This window comes from Mustela erminea, chromosome 15, assembly GCF_009829155.1.
Source record: "Mustela erminea isolate mMusErm1 chromosome 15, mMusErm1.Pri, whole genome shotgun sequence".
NCBI lineage: Eukaryota > Metazoa > Chordata > Mammalia > Carnivora > Mustelidae > Mustela > Mustela erminea.
Genome location: NC_045628.1, coordinates 40314771 through 40340734, shown reverse-complemented (window position 1 = coordinate 40340734; position 25964 = coordinate 40314771). Strand labels below are relative to the sequence as shown.

The following is a 25964-nucleotide window of genomic DNA, read 5'->3' as shown; positions in this document are numbered from 1 at the left end:
TCATCTTCAGTCTTGTGTATTCCCAGAATACTTTTTTGAAAATCCATATCTAAGTGTGACACATATCCACTTAAAACATTTCTATGTTTCCATATCACTCATTGGATAAAATTCATAATTTTTTTTTAATTTTTTATTTTTTATAAACATATGTTTTTATCCCCAGGGGTACAGGTCTGTGAATCACCAGGTTTACACACTTCACAGCACTCACCAAAGCACATACCCTCCCCAATGTCCATAATCCCACCCCCTTCTCCCAAACCCCCTCCCCCCAGCTCCATATCACTCGGCATCAGGGAAATACAAATCAAAATTCATAATCTTTTGATTGGTGTAGAGGATCTCCATTATCTGGTCCTTAACTTTTACTGCAAATGATTCCTGACAATTTCTGAACTTTACCTCCTCTGCTAGACAAAACTATTTATGGTTTCTCAAAGGTATAAAAACGTTTTCTGTTTCTGTACCTTGGCATATGTTCTCTCATTTTGAAAAGCTCTTCTGCCTACTTAAGGACCTGGAAAATGGCTACTCAACTCTAACTCAAGTAGATTGTCTGTATAAAAATGTCTCTGACTTCCCCTTTGTCATTTATTACCTCCTTGTATTTCCCTTCTATGTTTTACAAGCTCTTATCATAGGCATTCTTTACATTGTTCTGAAGCCATTTTTTTATGTGAAATAAGTTGATCATTTTGAGCTTCTTTACTATTAACTTCTAAAGAAAAATCTAAACAGACATATTTTTAATCACTTGACACCCCAACCCTATTCTCAAAGCCATAGAAAACCAAACAATGAGATGATTTCCAGATCCATGGTTTCCTGGTCAATCCACTGAACAGAAAACACAGATCAACTAGGTGATCATATTTTATCTTTCAGGAACTTGAAATGGAAAACGTAGGAGCAATAAAGTGGCTTTTAGCAGAAGATAAATCTAGAAAGGCCCGCTCAAGGAATACCCTGAAATACTTTATGTCAGGTAAGGTGAAGAGCAAGATTCATGCTGGAGTTATGAGGAAAGAAGAGTTAGGAATAAATAGGAACTATATAGCAAATCAAGTATCTGTGCACAATGGAAAACAAGACAAAGTAAACTAGTAGCAAAAGGGTGGAGTTATAAAAATTTGGAGGATCATGAATCGTTTTAGAACAGAAACCATAATCATTAATAATTCTGTCTGATCTACAGCTTATGTACTGCCCGAGATCCCACCCCCTGCAAGGAAAAAAAAAAAAAAAGTAGGTTTCTAAATTCTCTTATTGCTCTGCAATATTATAATTTCTATCTACTCATGGCCTAATTATGCATTTTTTTCTTGTATAAATAGTTATTCTTAAAACAGCTTCTTCATTACTCGAAGTAACTCGAGTGACTCCCTTCTTTTAAGCCATGATGTCCTAACTAGAATATCTTTTCCCACCACAGCAGGAATTTTACACAGGCTGGGATCCTCTCATCTCTCATTATATCTCTGAAACATCATAAGTACCTTCCTTTTTCCCCAGTACTAGATACTATTAACATGCCCCAGTCTGTCCCCAAAGTCTTTTTGCTTACCCTATAAGTTGCCGATTTATTGCAAGCAGGCGAGTTACAGTTTATAATCTCTTATAGTAACTACCATGAAGGAGCAGAGATAGGACAGCTGGTCAAGCTAAACTATCTGAAAACAAACAAACAAAAAAGAGTTAATCAAACGTCTTAACTCACATATGAACAAGTATTTCAAGGTACGACATATCCCACAGAGATTACAATAGAGAACAGTGAAGATAGTAAAAGTAGCTGGTCACTTAAACAAAAAATGATAGAAGTCTACAACATCTGATACAGCTACTGAGATGAGCACTTTTAAAAGGTCTATTTGCAAAACATTCTCACTTTCCCAGAACTTCCCCATTTGAGGCTCTCAGCCGGCCCTTAAATTCTGTGATTTGTTCAGGTGACACCATTTCTTGTACCCAAAGTTTCAATTAACTCCACACACCTTCACGTTCTTCAGTTTCTTCCCAGGTCTGGAAACCTCTCATTTTAGACTTTCTGAGAGTATACAAATGTCATAATATTAAATAACATGGCAGAAATGGCATAGCTATAACAAACATAATTTTTGAATTATTATCTATATTTGCATATATCAATGCAAGAAGCTCAATAATTCCACAGATTACTAACCACTAATTTACAATATATTCATTTATGAGTGGTAATTCCTTCAGGTCAGTAACCTAAATTATCTGTAACTTAATTTTCTATATCACCATATTATCTCAAAAGAGTGTTATGAAGTATGGCTAATTAATGATTATAGCATCTTGAAAATTCAATGTGCCATATTAATGCTAAATAATATGGTAGCAATGATGTTAGGTGTGTAGTACATCAATGGACATTTATAAGTGATAAACAAATTAAATAAACATATCATCGTCTGAACTATTACTCATCCAAAAGTGGACTAGTTCATATTTATATTTGCCTAATCTAAAGACAGAAGTATTAACTTAATTATTATTCCATTCCTATTCTAAGAAATACACTAGGAAATATTTTACAAGTTAGAAAATGAGAAAACCAAACACAAAAATGTGATTTTTGCATCCAAAGCTTAAACTCTTTCAAAGAAAAAAAAAGTTACACACCTGACTTCACAATCCACTCATGCAACCAGGTGTTTGCTTTATTCAAATAGTATGTATGTGTGTGTGTGTATATATATATATATATATATATATATGTATGTGTGTGTGTATATATATATATATATATATATATATAAAATTGGTAATATCAGAATCATTACTATGTTCTCAGTGTACTGACATCCTGTTAAAATTTTCTAAAATAATGATATATCCAGTATATGACAAGATCTGATTTTGAAAACATGTGATCTATAGATCAATAAATTAGAGTTAACTACCTAGGTCATATTCTCTGGGTAATAAGGAGAAAATATTAGGTAGTTCTTTCACAGCTAAAAAGATATTAGTATAGGCAGAAAAATGTTTCCGGATACATCAAGACATAGAAAGTTCTCTATATTTGATCACTATATTTTCTCCTCCCTAACACTCTCTATAATTTTGTTAGGATATGGGTAAGTCTAGAATTGAGCCCTTGTGTTTCATGAAGAAATCCACCAGCAGTTGGAGTTTGGGAGGTGACTGTTGAGAGGAAGAGTGGTTTGGTAAAAGGTCTGTTAAACCAGCCAACAGATTCCATTCCCCTAGCCAAAATGATCAGCTCAACTGTGGAAGAATTACAAGACTATTCTTTGAATAGCTAGGTAAGAAGTGTTTTTTCTCTACCTATGGGAAAATGAAGATGCTGTTATTTCTAATTACTTTTAACCGTGAGGAGATCAGCCTAAGGACAAAGGAAGAGAACAAAAATAAAGAAATGTTAAAGAAACAGAGATGAATCCCTCATCAGATTAGGTCTCAAGCCTTTCTTACTTCTACATTATTCACGTACATGAGCCAGTACACAGGTTTACAATGGTATGGATTGTAAAACGATATGAACAATACAAACCCACCTCTTCTATAATGGTATAAACTCTTTACACCAATGTCTTTAGTATATAAATGTGTGTGTGTGTGTGTGTGTACACACACACACACACATATATATATATATATATATATATCCCAAGTACCATGTATGTTTGATTGTAAAAAAATTTATTACATATTTTTATTTTAAAATGTTTTTGATTCTAGTTGATTCTAAATAACCCACAAATTTGGTTGCTGTTATTAACTATAGAGCTCCTAAGATAGTGTCCTTTATAGCTCTTTCATTATAGACTTCGCCAGTCCAGAGAGTCTTTCTTGCTTCTGATTTCCTTCATGAATGTTCTTCCTTTTCCTTTTCATGGTGTTCTTTCTTTTCAGTTTATCCTACTGCTTCTGCAATATTACTGACTTAACAAAGTTTCATAAGATGGTTTTAAAATGTACAGCCTAGTAAAAGCTTTCTATACCTCTCTGGGTCTCTGGAGTTCAACCTTACTATTCAAGTGCATATAGCTTAGAAAATAATAGTTTTTAGAGGGATGCCTGGCTGGCTCAGTTGGTTAAGTGACTGGCTTCAGCTCTGGTCATGATCCCAGGGTCCTGGGATGGAGCCCCGCATAGGGCTCCCTGCTCAGTGAGGAGCCCGCTTTTCCCTTCCCCTCCTCTCTTCCCCCTGTCTGTGCTCTTTCTCTCTGTCAATGAATAAATAAATAAAATCTTTAAAACATAATAGTTCTTAGATAGATATATAGATAAAATATATAGATACGTTATGGCTGAACTTACAAATTATATGTCTATGGAGATATGTCTACATTATCTCATTCTATTGTATCTCAAATAAGGATTTTACCTGATGCTTATCAGTGTGAACAGTGTATATAGAACTCCCCACTCCTTATGTATGGAATGCGTGGTGGTTTGTTTCAAAAGAAGACACTTTGAAAAGAGAAAAAGAAAAAGAAAAACTTCACAGTGGAGGAATCTATCAAATACCACTTCAGCCAGGTAACCATGATTAACACCAATAAGTCATGTCGATTCATGTACTCTTCGTATGATGTGATCAGAACAGAAGTTATCTCTGCAGTCTTCCAACCAAAAACCCATAACCCCAGTCTAATTATAGGAAACAAATCAGACAAATCCCAGTTGAGGGATATTCCACAAATATGTGAGCAGTTCTCCTCACAACTGTCAAGGTATGAAAAACAAGGAAAGGGAATAAGGGAAATATGAGAGAATCTATGGCCAAAAGGAGCCTAAGGAGATGTGATGACTAATTGCAATGTGATATCTTGTATGGGATTTTAGAGTAGAAAAAACTAAAGAAATATGAAAAAAAATGAGCCCTAGTTAATAATAATGCATCAATACCAGTTCATTAATTATGATAATATACTAATATATATTTATTTACATATTTTCTAATATGTAAATAAAATGGGAAGTTAAGTGGGTGTATATGGTACTCTATCCTACACTCACACTTTAGAATACTCAAAAAGTATTCTGAAATAAAAAAAGATTAATTAAAAAAAAACTATATTTGGGGTGCTTGAATGGGCTTAGGTGATGTTTTCTCTCTTTGAGCTACTCATCTAGAGCCTAAGCCAGAAGCAGTCTAAATGAGCACCTTAGGCCATTTTCCCCATGTCCATACCACTGAGCTCTTACATTGCTGAGCTCTGACACTTAGGTAGAGAAAAAGTCACACACACACACACACACACGGAAAGAGAAATAAGAAAAAAGCAGTCCTTCTCCTAGCCTATGGATCTAACTTTCAACCTGGTGGGCTTATCAAGAACAGCAGAGCTGTGGGGCGCTTGGGTGGCTTAGTGTATTAACCCTCTGCCTTCGGCTCAGGTCATGATCTCGGGGTCCTGGAATGGAGTCCCTCATTGGGCTCTCTGCTCAGCAGGGAGCCTGCTTCCCTTTCTCTCTCTCTGCCTGCCTCTCTGCCTACTTGTGATCTGTCTGTCAAATAAATAAATAAAATCTTTAAAAAAACAAAAAACAAAACAAAAAAAAGAAACAGCAGAGCTGTGCCAGTGTAAGGGGCCCAGGAAAATGTGAGAATAGACATCAACGCCAAGAGAATACTTGCTTGTGTGTTTCTATTTACAGCCCCTCCATTCCTTTCCCTATGGTCCCCCCCCTTCCACCCGTGAATCATCAGTGTCCTTCATCCACATCATAATTTCTATCCCTGTGTGTAGATGAGGGAAATGCTAAAATATTAACACAGCATTTATTGTGTACCACTAAAACAACAAATAAATCTTAAATAACATAGGTATTAAAAATGATACATTTTAAAGACCCAATAGAGCCAATAGTTATAATTTAGGACACATTAGTTACGTACAGCATAATCTTTAGCAATAGTTCTTATTTTTAACTTTAAGGAAAATAAGAATGAAAGCCACACAAGATATATTTGCTCTCTTTTATAACTCTACTACCCTTATATGTTGACATTTTATGCAAGGATGACTGCATTATACTAGTTTGTATTTAGTAGATATATTTTATGACAATACAACATATGTTTTGTTATATTGCTTACTCCAATACTAATGTCTCCTCTTATTTATTTTTTCTCTCATGTTAATTCACATTCATCTCATTTTGTACTTTTGTCTAATTTCACTATTGTTTTTACATTGCCAAGTCTTTAAATATGAACTTATTGATGTATGGTTAACTGCTCCTGTGTTAACAAATTCACCACAGACTTAGATGTTTAAAACAACACTTACTGACTCTGTCACAGGTTGGATGTATCAGAAATCCAGATGTTTAGCAGGCTATGTTTTCATTGGCGAACTGCTTAGGGAAGTCATTACTTCCAGATTGTCTATTCTTTCCTTCAGATGGTTGGTAGAATTTGTTTTCTTGAGGCTGTATAGTTGAGGGCTTGGTGTCTTGATGGCTGTTGGCTGGAGAGAGTCCTCAACTCTGAGAAGGTGCTAGAGTTCCTAGAGCCTACCCACCAACTTTATCCATGTGATCTTTCCTAATATAGCCACTTTCTTCATCACACTGGCAAAGAGAGTTTCCAGACTAAGTCAGCTAACAAGATGGAACTTCCATAGATGATAACATGCCATTACCTCCTCCACATGCTAGTGGTTAGAAGCAAGTCACAGTTGCCTCTCACACTCAAAGAAAGAAGATTACACATTGGTATGAATAATTTGAGCATACATAGGTATGAATAGGTATGAACATGGGAAACATGAGGTTGCCTTAAAGTCTACCCATTATAAACCACATAATTCAAAGTTATAAATTTGTAGCACCTTCCAAAATATGTCAGAATAGATGTATTTTTATATGAATTATAATATATTAACAGCTACCATATGAATATAATAAAGTCAAACTTCAGAACAAGTCTGAATATATATAATAGTCTTTTTTAATGTGAAAACCATTGACTTTATTTATCTATTAATTAATTTATTTATTTTACATGCCTATTAAGTCACAAAGCATCTTTATTTAGAAGGCCACCCATACAAAATACAATACTAGAAGTTTTTTCTGTTTTTTGTTTGTTTGTTCATTTGTTTGTTTGTTTGTTTGTTTTTAATTTTTTATTTTTTATAAACATATACTATAACCCCCGGGGTACAGGTATGTGAATCACCAGGTTTACACACTTCACAGCACTCATCATAGCACATACCCTCCCCAATGTCTATAACCCCACCCTCCTTCTCCCAACCCCCCTCCCCCCAGCAACCCTCAGTTTGTTTTGTGAGATTGAGAGTCACTTATGGTTTGTCTCTCTCTCAATCCCATCTTGTCATTTGTTTGTTTTTAATGAGGAAAGCAACTGAGTAAATTTTTAACTTATTTGATTTATATATTGGAGCCCTATTAATGATTACCTATCTAATAATAGAGTTAATTTTTTAAAAACCCACATGCAACAGTACAAACAGCCACAAAATCTAAGCAATATCACAAAATATTAAAGCTGAGAACCATTCTTATTCTTTCTGAAATTATTTGCAATGATATATCAAATAGAAACTTCTAGCTGAGGGGCTAGTAAAAGCAGACATCAAAAAGATGATATGTAATAAACATTTGGGCAGTTAAAAATATTTGAAACTTCCACATTCTTTTGTGTTGGTCCACCAGAAATCTGGGGAAAAAAAAAAAAAAAAAGGAAAGTTCAAAACAATATGTAGAATCTGAGGGCTATCAGCAATTAGGGAAATTTATTGGCAGACCTCATTGACAAACATAGTGATCTCCATAGCATCAACACCAGATTTTGACATCTTTTTAGATATGTTAAATCTTAGTATATACATATCAGTATATAGTATTACATATTAATATATAGTAAATATATAGTAGTATTTAATGATTTGGCTCCTGGACACAAAGTAAAATTTAAGGTCTTTGCTCACAGAGACCAATCTTGTTCACTGTGATTTTTCACTGTTGAAACTAACAAAGCAGAACCACAAAAGAAAGAAATAGAACAGTGTTTATGAGCTTACAATTTTTGAGGCGAGTGACTTTTAAGAGTCTTCAGAATGAAGTGACTGAGCAATATTACAACCATATTTTGAAAACCTTTTAAATGAGCTGTTTGCAATGGTCTCATAAATGCCTTCTTCCAAACTCAACCATTTCTATTTTGTTTCTGCCCATGCATTTGAATGTTGCCCTAGGGGCTAGGGGATATCAGTCATGACCACGAGAGTCAGACTGCGGCCAGAGTAGATACAGATGTACAAATCCATCTTTCTCCATTTGAACAGTCTGCTAAATTCTGCATGCAGCTGCTGGCTCTCAATGGTTTTTAAGTCTTCCATAAAATATATTCTGAGAATATTAAGTATAGATTATCCTTCTCTCCATCTACTATCCTTTTTTCTCTATTCCATCATTTAGATGCACAATTTAGATATAATGAATCTGATGATTGCCTCAAATTCCTGTAAAGTGAGTGTCCCCATCAATATCGGGGTCCCAGGATGCTCTTGTCTATTCTTTGATTATATAAGTAACATGTAATGAAGCAAAGCAGGAAAGAAAATATAACTTTAATTTTACAATAAAGTTATTGGCCAAGTTTCTTCCCCAGTCAGTGTTGAATCAATAGCTTTAAAATTAAAAGAGGGTAATGAGGACAATAAAGACACATGTAGAAGAGACCTAGGGTAGAAATATAATCCTCTCAATGTTTCAGCTTAAAAAAAAAGAAAAATGATAAAATTATGGAATGATACGGGTGAAAATTTCCCTACTTTTCCTCACAGTTTGGAATGTTCAGTTGCTTTCCACTAATGTCGCTTTACCCTTCTGTTCACTCTTTCTTAACCATTTCAGAGGATTGAATCTAGCCATTGTAAATGAGCATATCCAGCAGACTCAGTTTTTAACAGAAAACTAAAATTGGGCAATTTTCCCACTCACGTCCACCCACCAGTGTTAAGTGAATATATCGGCAAAGCAAATCACGCGTAAACTCCCCCCTTGCTGTAAATGAACATCTTCTAGAAATATGTTGTCAAAGGCAGTTCAGTTCTATTCTTTAAAAGAGAAGCCTGTCCTGCTCGTGAATGCCATGTCTATTCCTGCTCCTATCAGAATGCAGACCATTACCACTGAATAAGCTTGGAGCCACAGCCATGCTCAGAAAATGAAAACAGTGATAGTTTTTCTAGCAAGAAACCAATTACACAATACAAACTCATTCCCATTATATGGTTCTGGCATGTCCCATCTGTAGCACACAAGCAAATTCCCCTAATTACTGATACCTCTCTGTGAAGGCCCGTGTACTCTGTGTGTGTTTTGCACTTTACTTTTCATCAGCTCCCTTGTGGACTAAAAACAACAATTCTGTCAGGTGAGTTTAACAGATGCCATTTTCTGACCCAGCCTGTAAAAGATACGTTGTTTTGTTTTTTGCTGGAAACTTCTCTTGTTGAATTGTACAAGGTTTGTGCTTTTCAAACTGGCCCAAGTTTCAGCTTACAATTCTTATCAAAACTTAATAAAAAATATTCTCAGTACACTTATGGCATACCAGTTGAAGCATAAAATACATGCCAAAACTCGAATCCATAAAGTCAGTGATGAGTAAGGAACATGATAGGGTTGGGTACAGAAAAACCGGAGCAAGCAGCACTCGGTCCAAGTAAGCATGCGGGATCCAAGGTCTACACACAAATCCAAGGTCAAGGCCAGCCAGGATGCTGAAGAAAGCAAAGTATGTAAGCTTAGAAGATATTAAAACATTTCTCTACAGTATGGTCATTTCTGGAATGTTTCTGTGAAGATTTTAGATTCTGCCCCAGTGTTTATGTCTCTTTTTTGAAGGTTGTCACATCTGGGATCACTGTTTTTGTCATCTAGACTCTTTTTTCCACCACCTACTTGCCCAAACTGCCCTAACTCTGACAACTAGCTTTCTCCTTACTGGCACTTGAGTATTCATTGATTTCCTTCATTTCTACATTACCATTGTGCTTGTGATCTTTATCTTATGAAGTTAAACTTTACTCAGTCATTCCACAAATATTTATGAATTTCCCATCATGTCCCAGTTTCCTTTGACTTACATTTGCTCTTTTCTTTTTACCTAGGTATAAGAACCTCAATGATAGGTATTTGGTGATATAAGCTTGTTTTTATCTCCCTTATATCTTTTAACATAGTACAGGATACAAAGTGAGAATTTCACAAGAAATTTTCAATTAAAAAAGGGAAAGATGAAATTATAAACAGATAAAATCCAGATATATATTAAAATTAAAAGCAAATATGCAATAAGCATATTTGTTTTGTATATTGGAAAGGTATATGTAAAATCAGCAACAAATGTCTCTACAAAATCACACATTAGATCCAGAACTAGAGTTCTAGCATTTGATAGGCTGAGGAAGGGGGCAGAATTAGAGTCAGAGTACAATTGTCAAAATCATAACTGATTGAACATGAGATATATTAAGAGATGGTTTTATAGAATGACTTCTGAGTTTAGAGATAAATGATACAAAAGTATCACCACGAATCACAATTTGTGTGTGTGTGTGTTATGCTCTTTCTTCCAGACTAAACTTTCTTTCAGCATTGGTACCTGCATCATATTCCTTGTCAATTTCACTATCCAAGATGCACAAACGTTTCATTTTACATTTATTTAGCAACTATTTATTGGATGAATAATAAGAGAAGACTGGCATAAAGATGCATAAGACTTAGCTAACAATTTAGTCAAGACAGATGGTATTTAAACCAGGGAAATTGACACACTCTACACATTCCCAAAGTGCTATGGAAACACATATAATCTGGCCTTGCAATGCAGAGAAAGGTTTTACAAAAGAAGAAGTGACATTTGAATTGAGTATAGAAAAGAGTAGTATTGAATCGAGTAGAAGACGTTCTAGCCAAAGGAAACTGCCTACGCAAGTCCACAGAGACCAGAAAGAACATGTTTTAGGATAATTCCACATCCTAGCCTTCTTAACTCTTCCATTTTTCTGTAAGCAAATGGGCAATGCTCAGTTAGGTCTTAAGACACATACTTTGTATAAGAAACAAATCTAAGGAATACTGAAGTTTTATTCCTAGAGTAAAATATAATTTTATTGTTTATTTTTTAGCCTAATTTATGGCTAGAGTAAATCAGTGGATATTGTTGTTAAATAAAATATATTTTCTGGGGCACCTGGATGGCTCAGTCGATTACGTGTCTGCCTTGGGTTAAGGTCACGATCCCAAGGTCTTGGGATCTAGCCCCACATACAGCTCCCTGCTCAGCAGGAAGTCAGCTTCTCCCTCTCTTTCTCTGTCAAATAAATAAATAAAATTGTTTTCAAAAAAAGATATTTTATGAGCCCAGCACAACAGTGAGCACATGATAACAATGGAGGTGGTTCCAAACAAATAAAAACAAAAAGAATTCATAGTAGCTTTCTGGTTGTTCCTTTGTTTTAAATCATCTCAAGACATCTAAATTCCAAAGCTCAGAAAGATAAGCCATGATCTGAGCTTAAGTTTTGACTCCATTTCTCCATTTTACATAGTGTGTATACATAAAATTACAACAATGACAGAAATTTCACTGTCTCAAAGTCCTTTGAGAAACTCAGCTATCAAATCAGGTCAAAGCAGTTTGACAAAATTATTTAGAGTTTTAAAAAATATAGTTCACTACTCTCTAAATACAGTATTTTGATATACTTTTATTTTTCATATCTGATAGTTCTGGGTCATCATGGTGACATTTTAATAGTGAAACATCCATTTTACACGTTTCCCTCAAAACTATGAATTTACATGGACAATGATGGAATTGATATATAAGACAAAATAAGATCTTTATCTTACTTATATGCTGCATTATATTTTTACAGATTTTGTTTAAAGTAAAAAATATTTTCTAAGGCTAAATTTTAACTTCTTGCTTGGTTTCAATTTAACATTCTTCCCATGTGAAATGAAGGCAGGAATGGGACTACGTTAAACTTGAACTGTAGTACCTTGAATTCTTCAAATTGCAAGAGGAATCTTAAGATAAAAGAGAAGGGTAATCACATTGCCTTTCCTGTTTCCAAAGAGTACAGAACTCCTTCTATTCATAAGGAAGTTGTAACAGCACAATCTTTGTGCCTGAGTACTGAATTGCATGATAGCCTATTGAGAGAGAATTGGGAAAACTGAAATTAAACAGTCAAAGATGTCACTTTCTTTCTTCTTTCCAAAGGGTAGAATGTATAGAAATTTTTCTTAACTTTTGTGATTTCCTTTCCTTTTACCTTTTCTCCATGACAACTCCCTATTCTTCTTGCAATAGGACTATTGAGGGAGTTAGAGTGAACAAATAAAATCTGATGTATGCAGAAAAAAGAAAAAAAAAGCAGAATACCAGCATGCTACTACACATGTCCTACCCGATTTGTAGCTTGTTATCCACCTTTGTTTCAATGTCTTACCAGATGAGCAGGTAGGGAAAAGGTTATACCCCAAGGGTCATCTATCCCACTTAGAACAATGTGGAAAAGTCTCCCTAACCTGCTACTGCAAGAGTGGGTTATCTGGCAGAAATCCCCTGCTTGGGCACCACTTGTGGAACTCTTATCAATACAGCTATCAGACACAGTTGAGAAAAGTTGTTATGCACACTTCCTGTGTTTACGTGGTTGGTTGTGTCTCAAGGCCCTCTATCATTTTTAACAACACTTAGAGAAGAGTCCTTTCAAAAATTAGTTATGTGATAGCCATCCAAACAGTTACTAGAAAATTAAACTGTATATTCTATATATTGACTATATCAATAAGCACAGCAATTGTGAATTTTCTTCAAGAATCATTGTCAAATCGATAAGTTTCTAAATCTTTTGGAGCTAGAGGATAGACTTCAGCACTGACACGGTTGTCTATGTGGCATCATGCTCTCCTCTTATGATCTCTGGTTATATTCTGGTGAAACAGAAAAAGTTCTAAAGTAGGTCACCTTCAGAGCTTTATTTGACACCATCTCTATTCACTTACAGCCACACGTCCTTTCTCACAAACCCACATTTTTCTCGCCGACGGGGGTAACTAATGATGATAATGTTTTCTGTGATTTATTTTTCCTGTATTGGTTGGAAACTGCCCCCCTCACACGCTTCATGTTGGCATGATTGCATCATGCTTGTGCTGGTCATGGAGCCTCAGTCTCCTGCATCTCTACTATCGCCTTGCCCGGCCATGCTGGCAGAACGACCACCCTGCTCTGTGGTCTGGCGTCCTGAATAGTCTCCTCTCTGTGGATCCCAAGTCTCAAGGATCACTCTGCTTTCTGCCCTGAGCGCATCATGAATAGACACTTGTCCCGTTGTCATCATTTTGAGTGTGAATTAGAATAATGGCTGTAATTTTTTTTAGTGTCTCCTATATGCCAGATAGCTTGATGAGTACTTAACACATATTATCTAATGTAATCCTCAAAAATAAAAATGTATGAACGAGGTACTCGTCTTAGCCTCTTTTAGAGGTGAGAAAACAATATGAGAGAAAATTTTTATATTAAATGCAGTCACAGAGCTAATAAATGACCCAAGCCTGTCTGATGTTGGAGTCTATTCTCTCATCCATTAATCTCCACAGTGTTGAGAAATTGTTCCCAGGCAACGTGAGGCTAGAAAAATGTATCCTTTCTCTGACCATGTTCTGGTCAAAACTTGCCATCCTAATCCCAGTGCAGGTGCCACCATCATTTTAGTCCAACTCTTAATAGTATTTCTTTTGCCAAATACTTTGAAAAGGTTTTACCTTATGTTAATTCTAAATTCACATTTCCTTAATTGAAATAAATGTTAATGACAGAAGTTATTTGAAAAGGAAGAAAGGAAGGAAGGAAGGAAGGAAGGAAGGAAGGAAGGAAGGATGCTTAATAAACAAATTATTGTTTATTTGTTTATCTCAAATTATTAACATTGGCAGTAAAGATTCTATTCTAGCATTTTAAAATATTTTACCTCCACCCTCCCATCAATGGACTTAAAGTCCATCCATAGCTATTTTTCTTAAACAAACAAATAAAAACTGTGTTTTCCTTAACTGAAGTTGTAAAAGGCCCATAACAAACACCCCTTCTAGAGTTTGGACTGTTTGAGAGACCAAGGAGTAATATAAAAAGAAATTAAAGTATCAACTTTGTTGCTGGTAGAGTTACTGTAAAATTTGGCTCAGGTTAAATAGAATTAAGTGAGTGGTACCTGACTGTTTCAGTCTATGGAGCATGAGATTCTTGATCTTGGGCTTGTGGGTTCCTGCCCCATGTTGGGTGTGGATATTGCTTAGGTATTAGGCTGAGTCACCCATTCAATCAGGCAGTGCTCCCTTAAAAGGCAAACCTCAAAGCAGTAGTTACCCACTGGAATCCACCCCGCTCCCTGCCCATCCCTCAGGGGACATTTGGAGATAATCTGAGAAAGGTTTGGTTGTCACAAATGGAGGCATGCTACAGGCATCTAGTAGCTATGAGCCAGAGATGCTGATAAACAGCCTACAATACCCAACAGCATCCACAAAACAAAGAATTGCCTGGTCTAAAATGTCATTGGGTGTCATGGTTGATAAACCCTGAGCTAAGCTTAGAAAAGGGACTAGAATAGAGTAAGATGTGCTGTCTCTGGAAGTAAACAGATTCCCTCTAAGAAGGAAGAGTGCAGATGCTAACTACATTTACTCGGTTCCTGCATCAACACTTATCAATCAGATAATTCGCTCATCTTGTCTATGTTAGGAATACTGGAAGAAGCTAAGAAGACCAAGGTTGTGTTGCAGTATTTACCATCCCTCAGCAGAGAAACACAAGGTGAAGAAAAAGGTGATTCTCCACTCTAACACTTATTTACATAATGTGATTTGTTTACATTGTCTAAATCGATTCTCATGGCATAGGACCAAGATAACTTGAAGGTAGTTTGACTTTGTATCATTCGTACATATTTGTTTAATTCATGCTCAAAAGATAATGAACCTTTTATTTGCACTTGGGTGTATCACACAAGAAAGGAGTGACCAGTTGCAATGGGTATTTTTATCTGTACTATCTTTTAAGCTCTACTTGAGTACATACATCGACTTTTCCTAGATGGAGGTAAAAAGCAAAACTAATATAGTTTGCAGAAGGCATATTTGCTTTATTGATTAAACAATTCAAATTGGGTTTGACTAGTTACTACATTGTCCCAGAAGCACTTAATTAGTCCTGCTGTTAAACTTAGAAGGAGAAAGAGTCAGAGAAGGAAGGTGGGTAGGCAGAGCGATGTGGATCACCACAAAAAGTAAGGTTCAGGTCACTGGAGCAAAGCTAAAGATGGATCCCAGAAGATTTACCTCAATTTACTTCTTTCTTCCATTTTCTGATTCTTCTTGATATTTTTATATTCTGAAGCATGACAGCTTTCCCCTTTCCTATGTTTTTTATTTGAGCCTGAAGAGAGGGTAATGCCCTGCAGATAAGCAACAGATTTCAAGCTGATGCCATTCTCCATTGTTTTGATGTCTGCATAAAATGATCTAAAGGATTACCTATAACTGTTAGCACAGTAGTGGGAACCTAGCCTCCTTGACACCACGAGGCCATTCACACAGAAACATGTGCTGTTCTTAAACAACATAACAGCATACTCCTCACCTTAAGACTGTAACAGAGGAAAAGACCAAATCCCAAAGAAGAGACAATTTCTAATAATTACATGATGACCTTTGATATTTCATGGTATTACTATGAACCAGACCTTATATACAACAAATTCTGTGCTTCGTGTCAGTTTGTCCTCACACGGTATCTCTGAATAAGATTCAGTAATTGTTTCCATTCTACAGAAAAAGAAACTTGCCCGATGTTGAACAGAATGTGGTTTAGTAGACTTAAGATCCAGAGTCAAGTTTGTTGATGCCATACACTATTTAATCTTTTTTTTTTTCTTTTTAAGATTTTATTCATTTGGCAGAGAGAGAGAGTAAGAGATCATAAGCAGGGGGAGCAGCAGAGGAAAGGGAAGAAGCAGGCTTCCCACTGAATAGGGAGCACTACACAGGGCTTAATCCTGGGAGCCCAGGATCATGATGTGAACTGAAGGCAGATGCTTAACCAACTGAGCCCCCCAGGTGCCCGAATACTCTATTATCTTAACCACTGTGTGAAAATAACTTGCTAAAAGAGCAGTCACAGTACTAAATATTTCTGGGATTCATTGTTCCCTAAATGCAAGAAAACTATTAATATCATGACACTGGTTACAAACTTCAAAAACCTTCCTTGTCTATGTTATAAGCCTTAACTACATCTAAATATTTTTCTTCCAGTGCTTTTCTAACTAAACATAAATTACTTTTCTTGTGTCAAAAGCATTATGAATGACTCCGAGATGGTCTGCTTGGGTAACAGGAAAAAAAAAAATTAAAGTGTCACTTAAAATGTATTTTAAAAATAATTAAATTAAAAAAATTAAAAAATAAATTTAAAAAATTAATAAGGTGATTAAGAAATCATGTAGATAAGGAAATATTTTTAAGTAAAGATGAGTTCAGTTTAGAAATGTTAACTCTTTATATTTTATATGTTTTATATAATGTTTACTATATATGAATGATTTATGCATTTCATATAAATGTTTTTGAGAGTTGGGACTACTCTTCCTTCTCTGAAAATGTCATGCAAAAAGACCAGTAGAAGTCTTTCCCATAATTTTTTCTGGTACTGAGACAGGTGAAAAAAAGGAGAACTAAGTACCATGTAGATCCTCAATCTGCTAAAATTATCCTTGCCGCCATGTTCGAGAGCACTCATGCCATTGACACTTATAGCAAAAGAGAGGGAGAGAAACTGGCTCATCACCTGAACACCTGTACTATGATATTCCCAAAGGCAGACTTTCAATTATAAGAAACACAAAATTCTGCTTTAAAAACTTAAAAAAAAAGGTTAAATTTGAAATGTATACTGTAACTTGCAATTAAGAGTGCTAAAGTATATGATGTTGATATGGCACAAAAGTGATTATATTGCCATCTTCTACTCTGCACAACTCAACTGAAGGTGGGGTTGTATCCACTCAGCCAATATACTGTGGTACAAATTCCAGACTATTGATTTGCTGCCACTTCATACTGAAACATTTAGCTCTCCCTCTTCCAACTTAGTTCTCACTGTTTATTTGAAGTCATGCCATTTCGCTTTGCATCTTTCCCAAATGATCAATGCAATTCTTCCATCTTCCTTGATGATTTCAACACCTGGCTCACTTGCTTCCTCTCTTCATGCTTAATCATTTATAGTTCCTTTAATAACAATGTCAATGATTTATTGAACTTCTCAACACAGTCGCCATTATCACTCAATTCTGTTCTTCCAATTCAGCTGCCTTGTAACTTTACATCACTCCACTTTCCTTTTGGGATTTTCATTCATCTTGGTCATTCCATAATGTAGTTTAAACTTCAAAAACCTAAACAGGACTTTACCTTTTATAATGACCTCTGAAAATTATTATACTTCATGTGCTTCTTCTACCCTTACTATAAACTGTCTTTCATCAACCTCTTCAGATTATACTTGATTTCATTTTTCAACTTCAAATTTCTAATCACATCTGTCCTATTGACTTGACACAACTTTCTTCCTCACTTGCAGTGCCCCATCTCTCATTAAATTTTACTGATTTCACTTTTACTTCCTACTCTCCATTTCATTGTCACCACATACAGTATTCTATCCTCATCTGGCTACTTAATTTCTTTTTTTTTTTTCTGTTTTATCTTATTTTATTTTATTTTTTATTTTTTTTCAGTGCTCCAAAATTCATTGTTTATGCACCACACCCAGTGCTCCATGCAATATGTGCCCTCCATAACACCCACTACCAGGTTGACTCAACCCCCCACCACCCTCCCCTTCAAAAATCTCAGTTTGTTTCTCAGAGTCTACAGTATCTCATGGTTTGTATCCTCCTCTGATTTCTCCCATTTCACTTCTCTCCAACTCCAATATTCTCTGTGCTATTCCTTATGCTCCACAAGTGAAGCCATATGATATTTGACTCTCTCTGCTTGACTTCTTTCACTCAGCATAATCTCTTCCAGTCCCATCCATGTTGATACAAAAGTTGGGTATTCATACTTTCTGATGGAGGAATAATAATCCATTGTATATATGGATTACATATTATTTATCCATTCGTCCATTGAAGGGCATCTTTGTTCTTTCCACAGTTTGGTAACTGTGGCCATTGCTGCTATAAACATTGGGGTGCAGGTGGCCCTTCTTTTCACTACATCTGTATCTTCAGGGTAAATACCCAGGAGTGCAATGCAGGGTCATATGGTAGCTCTATTTTTAATTTCTTAAGAAATCTCCACACTGGGGCGCCTGGGTGGCTCAGTGGGTTAAGCCGCTGCCTTCGGCTCAGGTCATGATCCCAGAGTCCTGGGATCGAGTCCCGCATCGGGCTCTCTGCTCAGAAGGGAACCTGCTTCCCTCTCTCTCTCTCTCTCTGCCTGCTTCTCTGTCTACTTGTAATCTCTGTCTGTCAAATAAACAAAAAAAAAAATTAAAAAAAAAAAAAAAAGAAATCTCCACACTGTTTTCCAAAGTGGCTGCACCAACTTGCATTCCACACCAACTTGCACCAACAGTGTAAGAGGGCTCCCCTTTCTCCACATCCTCTCCAAGACTTATTATTTGCTGTCTTATTAATTTCAGCCATTCTAACTGGTGTAAGGCAATATCTTAATGTGGTTTTGATTTGAATCTCCCCAATTGCTAATGATAATGAATATTTTTTCATATCTATTAGCCATTTGTATATCTTCTTTGGAGAAGTGCTGTTCATGTCTTCTGTCTTTTTCTTGACGTAATTATCTGTTTTGTGTGTGTCGAATTTGAGTTCTTTGTAGATCTTGAATATCAGCCCTTTGTCTGTAGTGTCATTTGCATTTGCAAATATCTTCTCCCATCCCATGAGTTGCCTCTTACTTTTGTTGACTGTTTCCTTTGCTGTGCAGAAGCTTTGGATCTTGATGAAGTCCCAAAAGTTCATTTTTGCTTTTGTTTCCTTTGCCTTTGGAGACATATCTTTAAAAAAGTTGCTGTGGCCAATGTTACTGCCTATGTTCTCCTCTAGGATTTTGATAGAAACCTGCCTCACATTGAGGTCCTTTATCCATTTCAAGTTTATCTTTGTGTATGGTATAAGAAAATGGTTGAGTTTCATTTTTCTACACATAGATGTCCAATTTTCCCAGCATCATTTATTGAAGAGACAGTCTTTTTTCCAATGTATATTTTTTCCTGCTTTGTCAAAGATTGTTTGACCACAGAGTTGAGGGTTCATATCTGGGCTCTCTACTCTGTTCCACAGTTGACATATTCAACTATATATCCCCTAGACCACCTCTCACCAAAATGACTAGGAGGAGGAATTCTCAACAGAGGAAAAATTCAGACTTCCCTCTCTATCAGAGCTATTGGATATGGACATAAACAGTATATTGGAAAGGGAATTTAGGGTAACAATTATCCAGGCAATGGCTAGGTTGGAGAAAACCATTAATGACAACATGGAAGTGATTAGGGCAGAAGTGAAAGCTACCCGGGAAGAAGTTAAAAATGATATCAATGAGATCCAATCTGACCTAAATTCTCTAGAAGCTAGGGTAACTGAGGCAAAAGATAGAATCAGTGATCTAGAGAACAAAATGATAGAGAGAAAGGATCAGAAGGAGGCCTGGAACAAACAGTTTAGAAGCCATGAAAACAGAATTAGGGAAATAAATGTTGCCATAAAACATTCCAACATTAGAATTATTGGGATCCCTGAGTGGGAGGAGAAAGAAAGAAGACTAGAAGATATAGTTGAACAAATTCTCCATGAAAATTTTCCCAATCTGGGGAATGGAACCAGTGTTCATGTCCTAGAGACAGAAAGATTATCCCCCCAAGATCATAGAATCTAGAAAGACCTAAAGACACCTGATGGTGAAACTGATGGATCATAATTTTAGACAGGAACTCTTGAGAGCAGCTAGGGGGAAGAGATTCCTTATGTACAGAGGAAGGTCCATCAGAATAACAGCAGACCTGTCCACAGAAACCTGGCAAGCCAGAAAGGGTTGGCAAGACATATTCAGGGCATTAAATGAGAGGAACATGCAGCCAAGAATACTTTATCCAGCAAGGCTGACATTCAAAACGGATGGAGAGACAAAAAGCTTCCAAGACTGGCAAGGTTTAAAAGAGTATAAAACCACCAAGCCAGCACTACAAGAAATATTAAGGAAGGTTCTACAAAAGAAGTAAGAACCCAAGAGTGTCATAGAACAGAAATTTACAGAGACAATCTATAGAAACAAGGAGTTCACAGGCAACATGATGTCAATAAAAATGTATCTTTCAATAATCACTCTCAATGTGAATGGCCTAGACACTCCTATAAAATGGCACAGGGTTGAAGACTGGATAAAATGACAGGACCCATCCATATATTGTCTACAAGAGACCCATTTTGAACTAAGAATACATCCAGACCGAAAGTGAATGGATGGAGAACCATCTTTCATGCCAGTAGGTCTCAAAAGAAAGCTGAGGTAGAAATTCTCATATCAGATAAATTAGATTTTAAACTAAAGACTATAGCCAGAGATAAAGAAGGACACTACATCATTGTTAAAGGGTCTATCCACCAGGAACATCTAACAATTGTAAATATTTATACCCCCAATATGAGAGCAGCCAACTACATAAGACAATTGTTAATTGAGATGGAGAGTTATATTGATATGAATACATTAATAGTAGGGGATCTTAACATGCCACTCTCAGTAATAGGCAGATCATCCAAGCAAAAAATCAATAAAAAAACAAGAGCATTGAATGACACATTGGACCAGATGGACCTCATAGGTATATACAGAACATTCCACCCTCAAACAACAGAATACTCATTCTTCTCAAGTACACCTGGAACTTTCTTCAGAATAGACCACATACTGGGTCACAAACCAGGTCTCAACCGATACCAAAAGACTGAGATTATTCCCTACATATTCTCAGACCACAATGCTTTGAAACTTGAACTCAACCACAAGACAAAGTTTGGAAGGAATTCAAACACTTGGAAGGTAAAGACCACCTTAAGAATTTTTGGATCAACCAAGAAATCAAAGAACTTAAACACATGAAAACCAACGGGAATGAAGACACTTTGATCCAAAATCTATGGGATAAAGCAAAGGCAGTCATAAGGGGGACATACATAGCTATCCAAGCCTCCCTCAAAAAATTGAAAAATCCAGAATACACTAGCTGTCTTTACACCTTAAAGGACTGAAGAATCAACAACAAATTAAGCCAACCTCACACACAAGAAGGAAAATAATCAAGATGAGGGCAGAGATCAATGAGATAGAAACTAGAAATACAGTAGAACACATCAATAAAACTAGAAGCTCTTTTTTTTTAAAGAAACAATAAGATCGATAAACCATTGGCCAAACTAACCCAAAAGAGAGAGGACTCAAATTAATAAAATTATGGATGAAAAGGGAGAGATCATGACTAACACCAAGGAAATAGAAACAATCATCAGAAATTATTATCAATAATTATATGTCAATAAGTTAAGCAACCTAGATGAAATGGATGCATTCCTGGGAACCTATAAACCTCCAAGACCGAATCAGGAAGAAATTGAGAACCTGAATAGACCAATATCTAGTAACGAGATTGAGGCAGTGATCAAAAACTTCCCAAAAAACAAGAGCCCAGGACCTGATGGATTCCTTGGAGAATTCTACCAAACATTCAAAGAATAAATAATACCTATTCTCCTGAAGCTGTTTCAAAAAAAAAGAAAAGAAAAGAAACAGAAGGAAAGAAAACTTCCAGACTCATTTTATGAAGCCAGCATTACCCTGATCCCCAAATCAGGCAAAGATCCCACAAAAAAGGAAAATTTCAGACCAATATCCCTGATGAATATGGATGTTAAGATTAGCAACAAGATCCTAGCTAATAGGATCCAATAGCACATTAAAAGATTATCCACCATGACCAGGTGGGATTTATCCATGGGATGCAAGGGTGGTTCAACATTCACAAATCAATCAATGTGATAGAACAAATCAGTAAGAGAAGAGAAAGGAATCACATGGTCCTCTTAATTGATGCAGAAAAAGCATTTGACAGGACACAGCATCCATTCCTGATTAAAATGATTCAAAGTATAGGGGCAGAGGGAACGTTCATCTACTTCATAAAATCTATCTATGAAAAACCCACAGTGAATATCATCCTCAATGGGGAAAATCTGACAGTCTTCCCTTTGAGATCAGGAGCACGGCAAGGATGCCCACTCTCACCACTGTTGTTCAACATAGTACTAGAAGTCAGCAATAGCAATCAGAGAACAGAGAGAAATAAAAGATATTCAGATTGGCAAAGAAGAAGTGAAACTCTCTCTCTTCACAGATGACATGATACTTTATTTGGAAAACCCGAAAGACTCCACCCCCAAATGATTATAACTCATACAGCAATTCAGTAATGTGGCAGAATACAAAATCAATGTACAGAACCCAGTTGCTTTCTTATACACTAACAATGAAAATATGGAAAGGGAAATTGGAGAATTGAGTCCATTTACTATAGCACCAAGAATCATAAGATACCTGGGAATAAACCCAACCAAAGAGGTAAAGGATCTGTACTCAAGGAACTACAGAAAACTCATGAAAGAAACTGAAGAAGACACAAAAAGATGGAAGACCATTCCATGCTCATGGACTGGAAGAACAAACATTGTTAAAATGTCTATATTGCCACCTGGTTCCCCCAACTTCCCACCCCCCGCCCCTTCAAAACTCTCAGATTGTTTTTCAGAGTCCATTGTCTCTCATGGTTCACCTCCTCTTCCAATTTCCCTCAACTCCCTTCTCCTCTCCATCTCCCCTTGTCCTCCATGCTATTTGTTATGCTCCACAAATAAGTGAAACCATATGATATTTGACTCTCTGCTTGACTTATTTCATTCAGCATAATCTCTTCCAGTCCTGTCCATGTTGCTACAAAAGTTGGGTATTCATCCTTTCTAATGGAGGCATAATACTCCATAGTGTATATGGACCACATCTTCCTTATTCATTTGTCCATTGAAGGGCATCTTGGTTCTTTCCACAGTTTGGCAACCATGGCCATTGCTGCTATAAACATTGGGGTACAGATGGCCCTTCTTTTCACTACATCTGTATCTATGGGGTAAATACCCAGTAGTGCAATTGCAGGGTCATAGGGAAGCGCTATTTATAATTTCTTGAGGAATCTCCACATTGTTCTCCAAAGTGGCTGCACCAACTTGCATTCCCACCAACAGTGTAAGAGGGTTCCCTTTTCTCCACATCCTTTCCAACACATGTTGTTTCCTGTCTTGCTAATTTTGGCCATCCTAACTGGTGTAAGGTGGAGCACTGGGTGTGGTGCAAAAACAATGAAAACTGTTATGCTGAAAATAGATTAAATTTTTTTTTAATGTCTATATTGCCTAGAGCAATCTATACTTTCAAGCTATCCTGATCAAAATTCCACCGACATTTTTCAAAGAGCTGGAAAAAACAATCCTAAAATTTGTATGGAACCAGAAGAGACCCCAAATTGTTAAGGAAATGTTGAAAAAGAAAAACAAAACTGGGGGCATCATGTTGCCTTATTTCAAGCTTTACTACAAAGCTGTGATCACCAAGATAGCATGGTACTGGCACAAAATCGGACATAGACCAGTGGCTATTTTATTTCTTTTTTGGACTCATAGTTTCTTCATATTTTTTCTGGCTTCATTATATTCCATTCCTCACACTTCAGTTATTTTTTTAAATGAAATATTATGATATCATCTCCTATGTAAAACCTATTAATTGCTTCTCATTGCTTCTAGAAAAACAAAACTAAGCTAAACTAAACTAAAATCTTTATTGTGGTCAATAAGCCTGAATGGTTTCATTCCGACCTCCTACTTCTTTGCTTTAATGTCAGACCACATAATCACTTGTTCTTTAAGATTCGAACATACTGTTATTTATTTTATTCCTTGATTAAGTCATTCTTCTCCCTACTGGTTCTTTGCATAATCCTGTTTATCTCTTTGGAATGCCCTCCTCTCTGTCCAATTTCACCTTGTTAATACCAAGTCAACAAGTATGTTTTCCTCTCACTCAAATCCTCAGGAAAAACCTCCCTGGTGCTCCAGCTTTTAGATCTGGGAAAGTTTTCCTCATTTGGTGAAGCCTGACATGAGTCTAAAAATTTAAGATTAAGCAAGTTGGATAAAAGTATTCCAAGCAGAAGAATGATCAAAGGATGAATTTGCAGAAATATAACTCACGTTTGGCTTTATGGTGCAGGATATTTTAAGGACTATTTAGAGATGAGTTTGTGGATATGGGCAGGAGGAAATCATGAAGAATCTTATGGGCCATGAAAGAAGTTTGCCAGGAAAGCAGTAGGAAGAATTTCAATTTGAAAAGTAACATGAGATTCATTTTTAGGAAAAACAATTTTAGAAAATCCAAAAATATATTGGAAGACTGAGAGAATCATGGAGGGGAGAGGGTGTAATCTTTCCAATCATACGTTATTCCACTCATTTGTTTCCCAAGTAGAGCTCTCTTCTTATTTGCTCCCATAGTACCATACACTGATCACCATCATGGAGCTTACAATAAAGTACCGAGCTCCTTTGTTTGTAAGTAGGTAGCATCTGGCATAATTCTGTGTATATAGTAGAACCAGTGAATGCTCTGGACTAGGTAAGTGAATACGATAATAAGTCAATCAGTCTTTGAGAGAGCCGTGAAGATTCCTAACCATGATTAATACGGTTTACATATTTACCCCTATATGATGCTGAATCACAGTGAAATTGATTTCTTTGATCTATAAACATATTTAATATTCCTCTGGAAAAATTTTATATCATCTTATCGCATTCTCTGTGGAATAGAGCTAGCTATTTAAAGAAGATAGGAACTCTAACAAATTAATTGTGTATATATCAGATATACAGATATACAATCTAACAGATTAATTGTGTATATATCAGATATCAGAGTGACTATTGTTCCAATGAAGAGAGCAAATATGAGGTGAATGCAGGTTTTTTGTAAGAAGGGACTAAATTATTAAGTTAAACAATTTATAGAGGTCAAAGGATTTCTCAGTGGTTTGGGTTTGGGAAAAAGTAATAAATATACCTTTCTTTATGTAATGTCATTTTCCAAGGTATAATAGAAAATGTTGAGATGTTGTTTGTTTTTAAACATCCTTATTTTTGTTATTCTGGCTTAATAAAAAATTTTCCTACTAATTTATTTAATCTATCATAGTTAATTTAAATAGCACATGAAATTTTAAACAGATGTTATATCATAAATATCCAGAGTATAAATATAAAAATTCTGCTTACAAGTATAGAAAGATGTATTTTTATTTTAAGTAATTAGCACATTTTGGGAATGTTTTTACAAATAATTCTCAATTACCAGAAAGAAGCAGCATGGATTATCCAAAACTATGAATAATCCAGAAGGCCTTTGTATCCAATTTGGGGATTTTTTTTTTTTTTTTTTTGTAACAGAACATCATTGTGTGTTACTGAGAAAAAACTCAAATTAGCTTACATTTCCTGTGTATATAAGAAATAATTTAGCAGCTGAGCTGTAAGGTTAGTTGACAAGAAATATGTTGGGCTTTGGGGAAAGAAAAAGCTGATCCACAGATAACAGATATGTCACAGTACTTTTATTATCTTACTTTATTAGATGCATTCCTATTTCCTTGACTTTTTAAAGATTTAATTATTTATTTTAGAGAGAGACAACACAATCCAGAAGGAGAGCAAGAG

General features: G+C 35.9%; 1 long non-coding RNA gene across 1 annotated transcript in view; it reads left to right on the top strand.

Moving 5' to 3' along the window:
- Positions 1-25964, top strand: part of LOC116574291 — a 27053-nt gene extending 1089 nt beyond the window's left edge. Inside the window, exons 2-4 of the long non-coding RNA XR_004279201.1 lie at positions 889-988; positions 14810-14893; positions 25931-25964. This is a non-coding gene — a long non-coding RNA (uncharacterized LOC116574291). The remainder of the gene's footprint in view (positions 1-888; positions 989-14809; positions 14894-25930) is intronic.